This window comes from Chinchilla lanigera, unplaced genomic scaffold, assembly GCF_000276665.1.
Source record: "Chinchilla lanigera isolate Chin_1 unplaced genomic scaffold, ChiLan1.0 scaffold00030, whole genome shotgun sequence".
In the NCBI taxonomy this organism is placed as follows: Eukaryota; Metazoa; Chordata; class Mammalia; order Rodentia; family Chinchillidae; genus Chinchilla; species Chinchilla lanigera.
The window spans coordinates 15,680,712-15,697,032 of record NW_004955431.1 but is presented as its reverse complement, the minus strand read 5'-3'; the positions used below and the strand labels follow the sequence as shown (position 1 = coordinate 15,697,032).

General features: G+C 47.5%; 1 pseudogene; it reads left to right on the top strand.

Moving 5' to 3' along the window:
• Window positions 1–7,921: 7,921 nt before the first annotated feature.
• LOC102023833 lies at window positions 7,922–10,552 on the top strand (annotated as a pseudogene).
• The last annotated feature ends 5,769 nt before the right edge of the window (window positions 10,553–16,321 follow it).

The following is a 16,321-nucleotide window of genomic DNA, read 5'->3' as shown; positions in this document are numbered from 1 at the left end:
GTCCCAGATGCTTGGGAAGCTGAGCTAGGAGAATTATAAGTTCAAGATCAGTCTGGACAATTTAGCAAGACCATGTTTCAAAAGTAAAAACTTGCCGGGGATATAGCTCAGCGGCACAGCACCTGCCTAGCAAGCGCAAGGTCCTGAGTTGGATTCCAAGTACCAAAAAATAAATATATAAATAAATAAATATTAAAACTTTAAAAAATTATTCCCCCAAAAGCTCATGTGCTCACAAGTGGGGCTTTCGAGATGAAGCCATCTGTGAGCTCCTAGCTAAGGGGACTCATCAGGAGGTGGATGAAGCAGGTGTAGCCTTGACAGCTGTATGCAATCCCATCCTTCTCCATCTGGCTCTCCCTCCCTGCTTCCTTGGTTGACAGGAGCAGCTCTGCTCTTCCACACCCTTCCACCATGATGTTCTGCTTCACCCCAGGTCCCCAGTGATGGACCCAACCAAGAACTGAGTCCAAAATAAACCTTTTCTCTTGTAAATCATGTATGTCGGGTATTTTTTTATCTCAGCAAAGAAAGTTGCACACCGCTTGTCATAGAAAGGGCTTTCAGGTATATGAGGAGCTCTTCAGTCAGATGTTGGTCTGGGGCTTTCCCAGGTACACGCCATACTCTGTGTGTGCTTCCTGTACATCTAAACCTCATCTGATTCTGAGTCTTATGTAAACCCAGCTAGCTGGATGTTTGTGGTTTATTCTGTGACCCTCAGCACAGAGCCAGCTCTCCAGACATTCCCCTTGCTGGCACAGACAGTGCCATCTGCCTGACGGTGGGCACAGACTCACACACAACCAAGTAGATTGCCGAGGATGAACCTGATCTCGCACCAGCAGAGGGGTGTAGATTTGAGGAGATCCACTCAGAGCCCTGTTCCAAATTCAGACTCTCACTTTGCCCCTAAGCTTCTCAGAAGGCCTTGACCATTTCACAAAGTCATTATATTACCAGAATGTTATGTTTTGAATGTGTCTCCAAAGCGTATGTTTTGGAAATTTTACACTGTATCAGTGCTAAGAGGCGGGCTCTTTAAGGAAGTGATTTGATTGGAACAGGCTAATGCCATTATTCTGGGAGTCGGTTCGTTATAGAAGCAAGGTCAGCCCATATTTGTTTTCTCCTGCTCTCTTGCCCTTCTGCCTTCGGCCAATGGATGGAGTAACAAGAAATTCTCTACCAGTTGCAGGTCTTGACCTTGGACTACAAGAAATAAATCTCTGCTCTTTATAAATTACTTGGGGCTGGGTATTGTGTTATAGCAGCACAAGACAGATTGAGACATGGGGACATTCTGACACACTTGTTCTTATTTTGACCCAAGGACATTTTGATATGAACAAACACCACCAAGCGCCCCACTGTGCTTCTGACCAAGTAAAACATCAAGCAGATGCTCTCCACCCATGCCCAGGCATTCTCTGGGTCCCTAAGTCTCAGGGAGAAGCTGTGTCAATTTCTGCCAATAAAAATACATTTTTCTATTTTATTAAGGCTCTTTGTACAGGGAATAGCTGCCAAAAATGACCTTGTCAAAATGATTTTCTCAGAACCCCTTGTTCACCCAATGCTAGAGAAAACAGGGCTAGGAAATGCAACCCTAGAAGCACCTGGTGGCTGAGCCCGGCAGAGCGGACAGATCCTCCAGGCCCATCGGCCGGGGCCATGGCCATTTCCAGGTGCACTGGAGGGGACTATGCTGAGCAGTCTCCGCCTGAGCCGAACATTGGAATCATCTAGAGAATCCTAGAAAAATACAGACATCTGGGACCCACCCCCAAATATTTTAATTACGGAGCTCTAGTGCCAGCATTTTTCAAATTCCCTGGTGGTTCTAAGGCGCAGCCTCTGTCAGGCCCCTCTGCTAAGGCTGCTACCACAACTCTTTCTAACGTGCTCTCATGTTGGCATTTCCCATTTCTTCTAGCTCCAGGGAGAAGGCTTCGGTGATTGATTGCCGAGCAAACCCGTTCGTTACTCCTTAATAAGATGAACTTGTGTCACCAACAATAAGTCACCCTGCCTCTGCCTCCTCCACTCCTGACAAATCTCCGGTGTCAGCCCTTCTTCTCAAACAGCTATCCTGATACAATCATCCTGACTGTCATAAGCGGTTTTTGTCTGTTTGGGTTTTTGTTGTTGGTTGGTTGGCAGTTTTTTGGTGGCGGGGTGGGGGGTCTGTTAGGGTGAGAGCATTAAGTTTAAACCAAGAAGATTTTGCAGAATAGGAAAAGTACAGGTTCCTTTGGAAGCCCCTGGTACAGGTCCCAGCTCTGCACAGCACACTCCTAGAGGACCACAGCAAAAGGCTGGCCTTTGCATTAGTGATGTCCAGGGAAGGGGCTCTCTCAGCACTTTGAAGAATTTGCCCTCATGATTGAGCTATTCAAGTGACTTGTCTTTACTCTCAGGCAAATCTACCTAGCTGGAAGTAAAAAATTATTTCCCCCTTGTTTAGTGTTCAGTGAAAAGTAAAAGCCATTATACTGTCTGTTTTATGTGTATTGTGTCTCCCCAAAATAGGTATGTTGAAGCCCTAGCTCTTAATAACTCAGAGTATGACCCTATTTGGAAACGCAGTCATCACAAATGTAATTAAATTAAAATAGGGTCATACTGGCATCTGGGGGCTTTGATCCGACATGTGTTCTGACAGGAGTATGGCTTTATGGTGCAGGCAGAGACACCAAGGGGAAATGCCAGATGGACGTGAAGGGGTTAACCCCCCAGCGTGGAGTGCTCTATCATGACAGCCTTGGCAACTAATAGGACACCAGGAATCAGCTTTTGTTTGTTTAAAAGAGGCAGGAAATTGGGGTCATTGAGCACATAGGCTTTGGATTCCAGCAGACCTGGGTTCTATTCCCTCCTCTACACCAACTACATCTGCCATGCGGGTAAACATGAGCCTCAGTTTTCTCACCAATGCAATGAGCATAGCAGCCAACTTCCTAGAGCTGAGGTGAGAGCTGAAAGAGATGAGGTCTGAGAAGCACTTCCCTGGAGCCTGACCTTCATAGCCCCCCAAGTACAGGGGCAAAGACAGGGCACATGGCAACGTTTCTGCCTGAATCATGGAAAGCAGAAGCTCTGCCAAGGCCCTGCCTTTCTGAAACCATTTCAAGGTGAAGGAGATGACACAGAAGCCTTCCGAGCCAGCTGCCGTGTTGGCATCAGATCACTATGGTTATTGTCCCCGCTCTGTCACTGACAACTTCAGAGTTCCAACAAGACAGTGTTTGTGCAGAGCAGAGAGCCGTGTGCGGGACCTCAGCTCACACCCCAGGCGTCTTGTTGTCACGCAGTGACGCAAAGCCATTCGCTTGGGTCTTACTGCTTAATTATTGTGAACTGGCAGGGCTCCGGCGCCAGGAGAGCGCTGGGACTCGCACCATACGTTTTGGGCAGCAAGGCTCTCCTCGCGCGAGGCAGCTGCTTGTCACTCCAGCAGCTCCACTCTGTTAAGTGGTGGATCCTCTCCAGCCTCGCCGCCCCAAATGCACAGCAGCAAGCAGTGCCAGGGCCTCACGTGCACGGGACTGGCTCGTCACCGTGCCGTCCAGCACTTGTCACAGTTCCAGCCTGGCAATGGGAAAAAACAAGAGGGTGGAGAGCCCGAGCCAGAATCACATTTTACATACTGACAAGCAAGATTTGTGCAAAATAGAATCAACCATCCTCGTCCTCCAGGTCCAAGAGCTGTGTCCCTTGCTTGTCCTGGTTGCATCTTTCTGTGGACAGAGAGCCAATGGGCACCTGATCAGAGACTATACCATTCATTCATTCTTTCTTTCTTTCAATCAATCCACCGCTATTAACTGAACATCTCCTACATGTGAGGTTGGACCCTTGTGAATGAGGATCGGGGTGAGGCTTCAGAAAACACTTACTCAGGAAGGGAATAGCAAACATGGAATCTGGGATGGAAAGTCAGTCATCAGAGAAGCCAGGGAAGAGTTCAGCTCTCTTGACTCTCACTGTGGACAGGATAGAGCTTTCCACAGTGGAACTTGGAGGGTATTCAATTTTCAGGGGCTCTTAATGAGATTTATTTCCATTTCCATTTAAGATAGTTAAGTTTTTATCAAGTCTCTACTATGGGCCAGCACAGCTCCAGGAACACAGGTTTCATTGATAAATATTTAAATGATCTCAGCCCTCACCATGCTCGTACTAAGACCCCAGGGAATCTGGAAGCTGCAAGGTGGAAGCACTGCAGTTCCTCTTAATCTGAGGAAACTCAGGGAAACTGGGCTTGGTGATACCCAGCTTCTCTCTTGCAAGTTGCCCACAGGGCAGAATACTGGGGTTGCTGGGTAGCTTAGGACGTCTTAACTGCCTGCTTCCCTTATCTGTCAGCAGCCCCGGTCCGTGGGGGTAGAAGGATTGAGTATCAAACACCCAGGGCAAAGACACATGTAGGAGCCAAGCGCTGGCCAGGGAGGGGCAGGATTTTCAAATGCCTGGTTCCAGGAAGTCTTGGCCCCAATTGCTTCCTAAGGACTAGGAAGATGTCTTGACCCTCAAATTCCTGGTGCAGGAAACACAACATGCTTTCCCTTCTGTAGAGCCTGGTCACCAGAGCTGGGGCCCCCAGACCACCCCAGAATTTCTGGCTGAAGAGCCGCCTCCAGCACACATGAGGGTAGCCTGATGCAAAGGAGATTCTAGCTCCACCCGTGGCCCTCACACAGCCTTTTGACTTCCATGTGCTCATCTCTAGACTGAAATATAGCCAGCTCCTACTGTGCAGGGGATTGGTCCCAGGACCTCCCACGGATACCAAAGCCCACAGACACTCAAGTCCCTAATATGAAATGGCACGGTATTTGCACGGAACCATTGTCATCCCGTATTCGTTAAGTCACATCTGCATGACTCACAATGCCTGAGCCAATCTGAATGCTACGCAGCAATGGCTCAGTTCATGAACTCTTCTGTTTGCAAACAATTCAGTTCGCGGATAGAAGCGGTTGGCAAAATTTTGAATCCATCTGCAAGCTTTGCACTGGGTGGTGAACACGACTGTAGCCATCTTCCCTGCACAAACATGAACATGGCCATGTTCCCTGCTCTGACACACACCCGTGGCTTCCTCTAGTCAAGATCCCAGTCACAGACAGACCTGTGCACACCCGCTGTGAAGATTTTGTGCATGTTGCTTAGCACATACAGTACCGTACAGTAGTATTCAATCTACATGGCTCCAAAGCAAGTGCAGAGTGAGCCTGGCGGTAAGAAGAAAGACCAGAGAGGTAATGAAGGTGCCAGGAGCATGCAGAGCAGTAATGGAGGTAATAAGAAAGGGCAGGGCAAGACTGGTAAGAAGAAGGCTTTGAAGAAAATCAGCACTGCCCTGAAGAAGGAAATTGTAGAAAACACGAGTGTGGTGTGCTTGTGACTGACCTGGCCTCAGAGTACAAGATGTGAAGTCGACCATCAACCATTTTGAAAAACAAAGATGCCATCAAAGGACCTGATGTGGCAAAAGGAGTAACAGTGTCAGCCAAGCGGAGGACACAAGTGCTGGGAGAGCTGGAAAACTTCTGTTAGTGTGGCTGAGTGGGAAACAGCCGGTAGGTGATAGCATCAGTGAAGCTACGATCTGTGAAAAAGCCAGGAAACTGCACAGTGATTTACTGCAAGAGAACCTCCTCTACAAGTGCAACAGGTGATGAATTTAAAGACAATAGAGAGTGTTTGATAAACTCTGCCGGAGAAGTGATACCCACAGTGCGATAAGACATGCTGAGGCTTCCAGTTTGGACAAGGCCACTGCAGACGCCTACAAGAAAGAATTTGTGGAATTCGTGAAGGCAGAAGGATACACTGCTCAGCAAGTGTTCAACTGCAATGACAAAGGGCTCTTCTGGGAGAAGATGCTGAACAGAACTGATATAACACAGCAGGAAAAGCTATTGTCGGGGCACAAACACACGAGGAACAGATTGAGCCTTGTGCTGTGCGCGAACACAAGTGCCGATCTGAAGAGTAAGCCGCTACTGTTGTACAACTCCCAGACCCCTCGTGCAGTCAAGAAACAGAATATGAACAAGGCTGGGCTGCCTGTCATGTGGGCCAACGGGAAAGCGTGGGTCACATGCAATTGTTCATGGAACGGCTGCGTGAAGCGTTCCCACTCACTGTTAGGAAATATCTTTCTCGTAACCAACAGCCTAAAAGGTGCCTTCTTCTGATGGACAGTGGCCCCGGCACACCCTGCAGCCCGGGTGCATGATCTGGACACTGAGTATGACTTCATAAAAGCCAAGTTCCTCCCTCCCAACAGGACTACGCTTCTGCAGCCCATGGACCAGCAACTTCGAGAAGCTGCGTGCAAGGGGACCCTCACCAGGTGTTTTGATGTCACTGAAGGGATGTCCTTGACGCGGAAAGAGTTCTGGATGAAACATGTCTGTGTGCCCCACTGCATCAGCTTCACTGACAAAGCCTGGGAAGATGTCATGTACTGGACTTTAAACTGAGCTAGAGCGCAAGAGTGTGTCACTGAATGTGACTTTGAAGGTCTGATCCACTGATAGGGGAGGAGTTGTGTCCGTGGGGGGAGAGTGTGGGTCTGGACATCAGTGGTGCAGACACAGAGGAGCTTGTTGAGGACCGTAAGGAAGAGCTGATGACAGAAGAACATGCTGAACTCCAGAGTGAGCGGCAGAAGGCGCTTGTTGAGGAGCATCCACTGATGTGGAGCCACATCAGCAATAATGTGACAAAATCCACTATGGAAAAATGGAAAGAGCGCCAGGATTTCTTTGAGAAGGACCACTCCAGCATAACTGTACTGAAAAGAATGATGGATCTGATGATCGATGACATGGTCTCTCATTTCCAGAGGGTTACACAGTGCAGGAAAAAACAAGTGACATTAGACAGAATTTTTTTCACCAAAATTCACCATATAGCTAAGAAACGAAAAGAGGGGAAACCCCTGAAGGAGATCCCCCAATGTCCTTCTGGAGGGGACCCTCTCAAACAGTAACCTCCTCCCCATCCACCTTCCTGTGCTCCACCGCAGAAGTTGCCTCGAGCAAGGTTGGTGTTCTCTGTCTTCACACTGTCCTGTACTACACTTTCTTGCATACTTTTGTGGTTAAAAAAATACATGTGGTTCAGAATGTCTTAACATTTACATTGAACTTTATGGGGAAATTTGATTTGCTTCGTGACCCATTTGGTTCATGCCCAGAATGGTGGAATGAATTAAGTTCATGAATTGAGGTAGCACTCTCTATGTAGCTGGTATACTGTATTATTTAAGGAATACTGCCGAGAGTACAGAGGCAACCCTCATAGCCTTAGCTACATGGTACACAAATGAGATATGAGGCAAACAAGGAGGTCTGGGGACAGCTGCACCTGTGAAATGCAGGCGGCCACAGCTCTGTCTACCCAGTACTTCCTTCCCATGGGGCTAACATAGCTCTCAGAGCTCAGCAAATTCAAGGTTTGCTTTTGGAAACGTTCTAGAACTTTGCTTTCCAATATTTGAATCCACAGCTGATTGAATCCGCAGATGTGGTGCCCGCAGCTACAGGACCAACTGGATGTCATCTGACTATGAACTCCAACGTACTTCCCAGGCTATTCCAGGGAAGGGTGTGGCTTCCTCATACATTTATTTTCACGGTGCCTTGGTAAATGTTGGACAGATGGATTGAAAGACTGGATGGTCCTGTCCCGTGCCCCAGTCCTGCGAGCAGGGCCATGTGCTGTGGGCCCAGAGTGGGGTGGGGGTGTGAGGCTGCCTGTGGTGGGGCACTGCGCCAGAGGTGAGGGTCCTCCGGCATCGTGGAGTGGAGCAGGACCATGCCGATCTGGGCCACGAAGGGATCTGACTGCTAATTATAATTGCTCTCTCCAAGTTCTTGTGAACTCCTTGGGGTTTGGAAAGAGAATGCCTGGTGTCTTACCTAGTGAAAGTAATAGGATTTCAGGAGGTAGTCCCCCCGCAAAAAAGACTTTCCTTGAAGATTTTTTAGAAAAAGGAGACTAAGAGAAACTTAGTTTTTGCAGACCCTCAAGAAAATGTAGACAAAGCTCCTGAATATAGAGGATGAGAAGTTGACCAAGATGTTCCTAAATCACAGTCCTCCCTACAAACTGTGAGCAGAGAGAAAGCTTGCTGCCAGTTGTGGCCCTGAATAATCTTGGCAGTGCTTGTCATCTTAATGGTATACTTGTCCTGGTTTTAAATCTGGAGTGATTTAAATTAATATTATTTCAGGGGGCTGGGGATTTAGCTCATTGGCACAGTACCTGCCTGGCAAGTGCAAAGTCGTGAGTTCAATCCCCAGTACCAGAAAAAAAAAAAACAAAAAAAACAAAATTATTTCAAAGAAGACAGAGGCTCTAAAGGATGAAGCCAATCAAAAAGACACAGAAAATTGCAAAGCAGATTTTTTTGACAAGTTATGAACTTAGGTACAGGTTACAGTGCTTATCATTTCAGTTGATCAGTTTCAGGCTAGTTCCCTCTTAAATCCAGAGAAATGCACTGATGAACTTGCTACTCAGCCCAGATAACTGCTTCACACACTTAGGGAACTCAACCCTATGTGTCTATAGCGTGATACACAGGAAGCACGACAGTGTATTTTGGGAAACATTCAAGAAATGTGACAACTCTTAAAAAAGAAGAAAAAAATGTGGCAAAATCATCAACAAAAGGAAGTGAGTGGAATTAATAGCATGCAGACAATATGAAGATAATATGAAGAATTCTGAGGACTATAAAGAAAAACTTGGCCAGGTGTGGTGGTGAACACTTGTAATCCCAGCACTCAGGAGGCTGAGGCAGGAGGATCACTGCAAGTTCAAAGGCATCCTAGGCTACATAGTGAGATCAAAGCCAGACTGGACTATGTAATGAGACCCTGTCTCAAAACACACACACACACACACACACACACACACACACACACACAGAGAGAGAGAGAGAGAGAAAGAGAGAGAGAGAGAGAAAATAAAGAAAAACTTCCAAAAGGGGATGAGACTAGAAAAAATGACACTGATTTTGATAACATAAAGTCAAAGTATGTAACAAAAGTCAGTTTCTGAAGAATACCAGTCATTGGATGAGAACCAGAGATAGACTAGATAAAAAAGAAAAGACACTGGTGGTACACGGGAGAGTGAAAGTAACCCCCAGTTGTGTTTCTGAAAAGGAGCAACAGACCCTCACAAAAGAAATCAAGAGTTAAAATAAATTGGTTACAGCCTGCACCGAAGCAACCCAACATTCTTTCTAATTTCTATAGTCTGGGAAAACTAACAACAAACCAAGGATCCAAAGGACAATCTAGAGAAAATGAGTATGATCTTGAAGAGGACTTTGGGAAGTACAAAACTGATAATAAAACTAATGGCTGTGGACTTGAATCTCCAGAAAATCTTAAACCTGTAGAAGTTAATAAAATTAAGCCCATAAACAAAGATGCAGAGCAAATTGGTTGTGATGTGGTAGAAAAACTATTTCAAGGTCATCTGGTATTAAGGACTCATTGCTTAGAATGTGAAAGTTTAACAGAAGAAAAGATTTTCAGGGTATGAGTGTGCTCGTACAAAAAGTTGTGCTTTCCAGAGTATAGGATAGTTCTGAAATTTCTCCGGAGCCACAATCAGCAATGAAGACCTTGAGATGGGTAATTTCAGTTTGCTTTGGTGGAGAGGATTGTAGAAGATAAATATTTCTGTGAAAATGGCCATCATTACAGTGAAGCCGAATGAAGTGTACTGTCTGACAAAATGCCTGAAGTTATAACCATTCGTTCAAAGTGCTTTGCTGTAATGGCTTGGAGTTTGATTGCTATGGTGGTGGGCTTCCCAAGATCAACATTCCTTTATTGACACATCTTAAGGTGTCACTAGAATGGAGAACAAGGCCAACTAATGACAACTATGGATTATTTGCAGTTGTAATTCACAGTGGTGTCACAGTTAGCAGTGGGCGTGACGCTGATTCTGTTAGTCACTGACCTCAACGGCTCAGAACCGGATAAAGAGAATTTCATGGTTGACCAGATGTGTGAAGTAGGGAAGTCAGAGCCATGGGATGAGGAGGAAGCACAGGGTGCAGGTAAAAATTATGGTAAAGAAGTTTCAGTGAGAGTTTGTTGAAATACACAGCCAAGCAAGGTTTTGAACAAAAAATATATAGGATACTATTGGACTTCGTAGAGGACAAAAGAGCAGAATGGATTATAGGCTCTACAGCAAAGCAGCTAATCCCGGTAAGACTGCCACTGTAGCATTTGCTTAAAGGTGAAGTTCTGAGAGTAACAGTACGAATGGAATCCACAAAGCGGATAGGAAGAGGGAACCCAGGGTCCAAAAAGGCGTCTACATGAGTGGATTTGAGGACAGTATTTCCTGTGTAGTGCAAAGTTTAAAGGAATATGAGGTGATGTGGTTACTTTTGGATGGTTGTGAAGTGAAAGTTATCAAAGAAAAGGACAATTTGAATTCTCTTCCCCCTTCTACATCTCCTACCTCTGCTCCTTACTTGTTATTTTATAAGAAATTATAGAGTAGGTCATTTTCCTTGTGTTTCCAGGTTAAACAGGCCTGGCCAACACTGGGAAAGTTATTTACAGCAAAGTCGTTTAGCTTATCTTTTGAAGTTATTGGATACTAATGGTCTCCCTAGGTTTTTGTGTAATAGTGAGATTTGAAATACTGAAAAACCCTGTTAAGTTTTAGACTTCATTTTCCTTTAGAGGCAAAGGATGTGTTAGCTCCTGGGAACAAACTTGTACAGGTTCTTAACTGAATTATCCAAAATGGAAGCATTTAAACTTTTTGGGTTTACACCAATTTTTTGTGTGTTTGCTCTTTAAAATAAAGTGCGTGATTTGTAGTCTCCATATTCTGGAGAGATTATCTACATGGTATGTATAGATCTGTACTTTTTCACCTAAGAAGCAGAACCCCGTTCTGTAATATTTAGTTTTGTCATAGTCATGAAGTCGGATCCCCTGATGGACTATGTCAGAGGCACAAAATCTAGAGAGTGGAGTCATGTTAGGGAGTGCATTTCATGCCTTGAATCACTTGGGAAATGATCCCAGAAAAACCCGGATGATCCCCTCTATCTTTACAAGAATTTTATATATACTTATGAAGATGATTCTGCATTCTAGTAAATCTTTTTGGGTATGGACTAATTTGTATCTCTTCATATTCATATTTTACACAATCTGTATATAATATACCAAACTTAAGAGAGGTACTATATGACCTTAAATTTAACCTTTTTTAAAAAAAACTGCAAGGTTATTAAAATTTAAACTGATTACCTATGTTAAAAAGAATAAAAGATTAGATGCTCCTCAGCAAGGAACAAGTTTCTAGTTTGTTCCTCAGGTCTAATGAGCCAAAGGCCATTCAGATTCACAACTTCAAGGGTCCAACAGGCAAAGTGACATACGGTGGAAAATTAGGAGCTAGATGGGCACGGATGTGACCCACCAGGGGCGTGCATCTGACCAGCAAGGGGCCATGAGGACACACCTATGCCCAGGCCAAGCCGCAGGCAGCCTCAGACCCATTCTGAACAGATTCGTGTCAATTCCCAGGCTTTGGTGAATAAGAACAACACACATATACCTCCAATCCTTCCTTCTGCAGTGTGCAGTTTTCATGGTGGCTTGCCCAGAGTCCTGCAGGACACATTCGCCTGAGGCTCACTCCCCTGGCTTCCTTCCTGTTGATCTGTGAAATGGGCATGTTAACCTTTCCCTTCTCATTTTATACAGGGCTGTTTGCAAGGATTAAGAAATACTGCTGGGCAGATGGTTGATATCTGGGAAGAAAGACAGACAGCCAGTGAAAAGGGGGCAAAGAATGAGACTGCTATCAATAACACTGACCAACCCCCCAAAATGAGATGTGCCTCTATTACCTGGATAATTATACCACTCTCCTTAATGGCTTATACCTGAAGAGATCTGATTTTAAAGGCCCCCGTTTAATTGTTATTATCATTACAGCTACAACTAGCATAATGTCACAGATTCTAGACCCACTGCCTTGCCACAACATGATAGCAAAGTCCCCAGCAGCTGGCTGGTGGCGAACGGAAATTGCAGCTTTTTACGAGAGGCCATTGTGAGCCGTACTAACACCATCGAAATCCTCATTCACTGGGCTTGTCTTTAATAAGTGTTTTTCCCCTGTTCCTTTTTCAGAACCAGCTTCTCAGTGAGAATTGTCATGACAACCTGGAGGGGGACACACTCTATAGCAAGCCCAGCGTGGGGACAGCAGGTCTATGCGTCAGGATGAAAGAGCTGTGATGAACGACACAGGTCAGCCTGCATGCGCTCGCTGAGAGCTCGCTCTATAAAATCACAATGGATTGTGAAGGTCACACACAGCTTTATAAATGGACAGCTGTGTTAGGCGCTTGGCCACGGGGATGCTTCTCGGCCCCCGTGAGCTTCTGAGGATGGCCAGGCTGTATCCTGGTGCCCACGTGGGGCTGTCATTACCCCACCGTGTGGCTCAGGGTCGGTGGCTGCACTGGGGACACCACCTCCCACCCTCACTGCCCAGTGGGTTGGAGGCTTAATTGAGCTTGGCCACCAAGGTAATGTTGAATGGAGACAGGAGCGTGGGAGAGGGCTGGCTGCTCATCACAAAGAGCTCAGACAAGCTTTCCAGAAAGGCCACCTGGGCTACTCTGGGTCATGCATTTCTGTGCGGTGTGGACCAGAGAGTACCTGCCACCAGGGCAGAAGGAGGGACGGAGGGCCCAGATGATGTCCTCCTGATGGCTATGTGGCCCCGCTAGAAGGCACACAGCTCTCCGGACGCTCTCTGGGGCCCTTACCACCAGAGATCTAAGTCCCAGAAGACCGGCTTGTGCAGTGAGAAGAGCAGCACCTCTGTCACCAGAGCGACTTAGATCCAGACCCCCGCCCTGCCACTTCTGCCCACGTGACCTTGGACAGGTCACAGAAGCTTCTGGAAGGTGCTTTCTCGGGGCACTCCCTGTTCCAAAGCTGCAGCCCTGAGGCCAGTTTCCCTCGCTGCATGCCCACCCTGCCCCACACCCATCTGCAAGTTCTGTTCCTGCCAGCCTGCCCATTTCCTGGCATCTGCTCCATTGCCCCCTGAGCAGTGCTCACCGCTGCCTAATGGGGTCTGCAGCGGGGCCCCGAGCCGCGACCTCCCCACACTGCCACATTCTCCACGCAATGGTAACCGTGCCCTGAGAATGCAGCACAGGGCACATTGCTCACTCGCTCAAAATCCTCCAGCTAGGGGCATATGCTCAGCAGTGCTGCCCTAAATGCCTTGCAGATACCAACCCATTCAGTCCCACAGCAACCCTGTAAGTAAGGTATAGTCGCATACCATTCCCATTTTATAGATGAGGAAACTGAGGTCAAGAGAGGTTAGGGTTCTTGCCTGTGTTAGTTTGGGGGTTATTTTTGTAAGGGAACACAATATAATACAGGACACATATTTTATAAGGTTATTTATAATAGTCACCCAAGAATCATATACAAGAGACTGCAGGAAATCTGTCCACACACTAAGACCAAGGAAACTAGCTGAGGGCCTGGATCCCACAATAATGTCCTACATGAGTGCAGCCGAAGACCTAGAGCTCATAGCAATGCCTCCCATGAATCCAACTGGAGGCTTAGAGCCCACAACAATATCTCACGCAGGCCTATTTCACGGATCTGCACTGGGAAGACCCAAAGGTCAGTGGTGGAATCTAGGAAGTCTGTGCCAGCAGGATGAAGGATCTGTGCTAGCAGGCTGAGGGATCTGCACTGACCAGCTCCCAACAGCCTCTCTCAGCTCCCAACTGCCTCTTTAGTTCCCAAAAGCCTTTTTTCTTCTTCTCCAGTTCTGCCTCTCATGCTGCTGGCAACAGTCCCCAGGTGGGCCTCCCACACCCAGCACCACACTTACTCAGTTCAGCGGGGGGTTATAAGTTGACCACCAGTTATCAATCTACTACATTGCCCAAATCAGACCAGGGAGGACAGAGCCTGGATTTGAGCCTATGCAATGGGAGCTGAAGTCCACATACTTAGCCCCACACTGGATTGTTCCAGATCCCGACTCATCTCCACAGGCTGGCACCCGCCTACTTGGGGGTTAGAGACGCGTGGGCCCGAATCTCCCTCCCACCTGCCATGGGACTCAATCCTCCTCTCCAGAGGACACGTGGCCTCCTGCTCTGGAGGTTGCTCCTTCTTCGCGACAGTGGGTGCACCTTTGAGGGGTCCGTTTGTCCCCCTGGTTGTAGCTGCCACCCCAATTGGCAGGTAGGATGGGAAGGTCGTTCAGGTGCTTCCTTCACTGTAGTTTGTGCTGCAAAGTGAGATGCTGCCCCAAGGCAAGTGGTGATGGGCGCTGTCAGCATCTTCGCGGCAAACGGAGTGGATGAATACCGACACAGAAGTGGTGCAGGTTTGCCTGTGGCCCAGAGCACAGCTTGATGACCCATCACCGCCAGGGCGGCAGCACCTGCCCGTCACCTGGAGAAGGCAGCGTGCTGCCAAGAGGAGATGGCCGGCTGAGCCGAAGCAATGTTAGGGGATGAAGAGCAGAACAACGTAGGAAGATTTTGGAGGTGGGGACGAGGTGGAACCAGAGGAAGGGTAGAGCATCCAAAATAATGCCTGGGTGGCAGGCCGGTGTCCTGGGACAGAGAGGAGAAGATGCCACCCAGTACTCAGAAAGGGTGACTCTGGCTAAAGGAAGGACAAATCAGTTTTTAAGGAGGTAAAGGACACACCGTTAATAGTAAGCGTCATTAAATGGGAAATGCAGGGTGCTGAGGGAGAAGAACACGCGGGGAATAATTCATCAGCAGCTGAGACGCTTCTCCTTGAGGTGACCCCGTCATCAGCCCACATGTGAACAGGCAGCTCAAAAGGGACCAGCGCACAGCGCACAGCGCACAGCATACAGCGCACTCCTCTTCTCCCTAAAATGGCCAGAGCCTCTCGCCCGGTGGATTTCATCACCCCAGAGTTAGCTGTGGCATTTTGCCCAGAGTCACCAGGAGTACACAGGAGCTCCAAGACGTGCGAGGAGAACTGAAAGCAACTGTAATGGCGGCACCAGACCGTGGGAAGAGCAGAGACTACCAGGAGGAAGCGACCTCCTGCCTTGGACCACACTGCTGCTGCCCGCCAAGGCAGACCTGCCTTGTGCTGCAGGACATGTAATTCAGAGAAGGGAACTTCTAGAGCCTTTATCCTGGCCCACTGTTGAAATGCAGTTGTAACCAGCTGGCCTGTCCCCCCCAGGGAGATCCAGCTGTCACCCATATCTGTCTGGCTGGGCTGTCCCTGGGGCTCAGCATCAACACGCATGGTCTACTTATAGTACTGTAGTCCCCCGACCCAAGGTGTAGCCTTCCACAGTTCAGTTACCCACAGTTAACCAGAGTCCCAAAATCACAGTACAGGAAGACGTTTTGGTCGGGGGAGAGACCACATTCATGTAACTGTTATCACAGTACATACTTATTATTACTTATGTTATGCATCTCTTACTGTGCCTCACTTACAAATGAACAGAAGAGTGTACACAATGCTCAGTACCGTCTGCTTCCACTGGGGGTCTGGGATCGCATGAATCGTATCCTCTGTGCTATCTTCAGTGGGCCTCACATGGTGCGGAGGATGTCAGGAACCTCAGGTTTGTGGCTAGGCTGTGGCCTCTGTGGATGGCCTTCAACATATGTTACCCTGACTGGGCCTACGATGTTCATGTCTCAAATAATAAAGCCAAAGCAGGAAGGCTGGCTTTTCAACACTTAAAAAAAAAAAAGAACAACAACAAAAAAAAACCACTGGGATTCTTCTTTAAAATTAAAGAAAATCACCCACAAATGTTAAGCAATGAAATCTTACGTGGAGCTGTAACGTAAAGAGCAGGTCGAGCCAGGCTTGGTGGCCCAAGCCTGTCACCTCAGCTACCCTGCGAGGCAGAGGCAGGGGGTTCACAAGTTCAAACCGAGCCTAAGCCACTGCGGGAGACCACGTCTCAAAAAATAAAGAGGGTTGGGGTTGTAGCTCGGTGGTAGAGCTGTTGCCTAACATGCATGAGACCCTCAGTTTGATTTCTGGTACTACAAAAATTAAAAGGAAATCAACCACGTACGTTTGAACAACCACTGCTGGCGTGGGCTGGGCGGGGCCAAGCGTACCCATGTACTTTCCCCTACCTGCCCTCACCTCTCGTACTCCACATTCCCAGGGTCCCAGGAGCCCAATTTGACACCCCTTGAATGAGGTGCTTATGCAAAATAACCTACTAGCTG